The following is a 3243-nucleotide window of genomic DNA, read 5'->3' as shown; positions in this document are numbered from 1 at the left end:
TCGATAACGCAATTCTTGAATTATGTGACTCGTGTGACTTCTTTGCTAGCCCTTTACTCAAGGAAAATATTAAATTTAAACTTGACTTTTAAGAAAGAAAGCTGTTGTTAATAGTGTTCGTATCTTCATGCCCATACATATCCCAAAGAAAGTTCCAGATTAACACTATTACGTCATCGGAGATTTCGCAAGGGCTACGACTGATGGTGCAATAGTACAGTCTGTGTTGATCAAGTGATGTGATGTCTACAGTAATCAATGAATCATCAAGGATTACTTTCGAATGTACACTGCGTTGCAACTGTAGTGCTAAGAAAATAGTTAAATTTTAAAAGCGCGGTTTTAAGATCTAACAGATCTTCTTGTTTTTATTTTTTTTGTCGGTGACCAGACGCAGACCTCCGCTCGGCCAAACTTTGAGTCACGCAACGTGTGATGTTTTTCCGCCAGAAGCTGTTAAAACATAAACACACGAACAATTTTACGGATATTGTTTTCTTTTTTGTGGGTAAAATATATTTTCTTTTCGCTTTATCAAAGCGTTGGATTTAAAGGGAATAATAAATACGCTGAAAAAAGGTATTACGTCAGCCATGGAATGCGCTGACGTTGCAGCTTTCACTTTCGCTACGTGACAAATAAGATCGTGTTTACTTTGCAAGTTTGTTTCGGCACAAGCGACGGTCATTAATTTATTTGTAATTTTGCGAGTATTTCTTGCGGTTTTAGGCAAATGAAGTAAATCCTTTGACTGTTTCATCGCAGCGAGTTCATAGATCGGAAAGAAAATTAAATGTTTGGAAGCCAAGCAAAGAACGTGTCAGAACGTGCAAAGATTACGTCATTGATAGGGAAATAACCACCGTACTAAAGATAGCCGTGGATAACGCAATTCTTGAATTATGTGACTCGTGTGACTTCTTTGCTAACCCTTAACTCAAGGGAAAAAACAATTAAATTTAATCGTGACTTTAAAGAAAGAAAGCGGTTTGTAATAGTGTTCGTATCTTCATGCCCATACATATCCCGAAGAAACTTCCAGATTAAGACTATTACGTCATCGGAGATGTCACAACGGCTACGACTGATGGTGCGATAATAGAGTTTATGTTGATCAAGTGCTGTGATGTCTACAGTAATCAATGAATCATCAAAGATTGCTTTGGAATATGCACTGCGTTGCGACTGTAGTACTAAGAAAACAGTTAAATTTTAAAAGCGCGGTTATAAGATCTAACAGATCTTCTTGTTATTTTTTTTTTTGTCGGTGACCAGACGCAGACCTCCGCTCGGCCAAACTTTGAGTCACGCAACGTGTGATGTTTTTCCGCCAGAAGCTGTTAAAACATAAATACACGGACAATTTTACGGATATTGTTTTCTTTTTTGTGGGTAAAATATATTTTCTTTTTTTTTTATCAAAGCGTTGGATTTAAAGGGAATAATAAATACGCTGAAAAAAGGTATTACGTCAGCCATGGAATGCGCTGACGTTGCAGCTTTCACTTTGGCTACGTGACAAATAAGATCGTGTTTACTTTGCAAGTTTGTTTCGGCACAAGCGACGGTCATTAATTTATTTGTAATTTTGCGAGTATTTCTTGCGGTTTTAGGCAAATGAAGTAAATCCTTTGACTGTTTCATCGCAGCGAGTTCATAGATCGGAAGCAAAATTAAATATTTGCAAGCCAAGCAAAGAACGTGTCAGAACGTGCGAAGATTACGTCATTGATAGGGAAATAACCACCGTACTAAAGATAGCCGTAGATAACGCAATTCTTGAATTATGTGACTCGTGTGACTTCTTTGCTAACCCTTAACTCAAGGGAAAAAAACAGTTAAATTTAATCGTGACTTTAAAGAAAGAAAGCGGTTTGTAATAGTGTTCGTATCTTCATGCCCATACATATCCCGAAGAAAGTTCCAGATTAAGACTATTACGTCATCGGAGATGTCACAACGGCTACGACTGATGGTGCGATAATAGAGTTTGTGTTGATCAAGTGCTGTGATGTCTACAGTAATCAATGAATCATCAAAGATTGCTTTGGAATATGCACTGCGTTGCGACTGTAGTACTAAGAAAACAGTTAAATTTTAAAAGCGCGGTTATAAGATCTAACAGATCTTCTTGTTTTTTTTTGTCGGAGACCAGACGCAGATCTCCACTCGGCCAACTTTGAATTACGCAATCGGTAATGTTTACTCGCCAAACCTTGTTTCTTCAGGGTCAACAGAAATCTCAGATTACAAAATCACGCCGAACCTACACGTTGCAAAAAAATCTCTTCAAAACCCTGACATCGAAGCGATATATCACTTTAGCGTTAATAGCTACCTCATATCGGCAGTATTAAAATCTAGTCGTTAACAATCCAGCTTCATCATATTAAAATTTCAACGAAATCGAACAAAACCAGAACTAAATATTATTAGATTTTTTTTGTAACCTAGCTTCATTGCGTGAGTCGACAAAGGAAGCGACGGTCGCCCATAGCCACCGAAACACATTAACATAACCAGTGAACCTACGTTTCGGTCAAAAAAATCCAGGATTATTGCCTGAAAGCTGAAAATTCAAGAGGAACATCTTTTTCGAACTTTTCTCAAGTTATTTAGACGAAAAAATGACCTCGGCGGACTCCAAAAGAGAACGAAACAAAAAACAGAATGAGACAGTGAGAAGAGCCGATAATTTATTCATCGCGTGGCCTTCTTTACGTTCACGTTAAAAAAACCTTACTTCTGGATAATTTCAGCCTTACAAGCCAGCAACTGGTCCCAAATTACTTTCTGTATCCTTACAAATGTCCTGACTTCCATCTCCGAAAGATTTGGCCGCAATTTTTTAGCAAATAAACATTTCGCCGACAGCAATCACCATTACGGTGGCTTGCAACTAATTCGCTAACTTTACAAAACCCTCCCGAGGGGGGGATATGACGAAAAGAGCTGAAAAATGATGACCGGAAATAGAGTAATTTTCTCAGCTTCCAGTGTGCCAAATTTGCTGGAAATAGGTTCAAAATCGATATTTTTTTTTCGTTTCTTTTTCTTCGGGTCACTCATGCTACCAAAACAGTTAACTTTTAAAAGCGCGGTTGTAAGATCTTAAAGATCTTCTTGTTAGTGTAGAGTGCACTATATCGAAGATGAAAACACTGGTACACCGAGTCGATTCGTTTCATCACAACTCTAAAACCCAAGAATATGTACAAGATTTGATCACTTAACGCAAATTGA

The sequence above is a fragment of the Orbicella faveolata genome, unplaced genomic scaffold (assembly GCF_042242905.1).
Source record: "Orbicella faveolata isolate gen_17 unplaced genomic scaffold, um_ofav_v1 contig_47, whole genome shotgun sequence".
In the NCBI taxonomy this organism is placed as follows: Eukaryota; Metazoa; Cnidaria; class Anthozoa; order Scleractinia; family Merulinidae; genus Orbicella; species Orbicella faveolata.
This window is presented reverse-complemented; position numbering follows the sequence as displayed.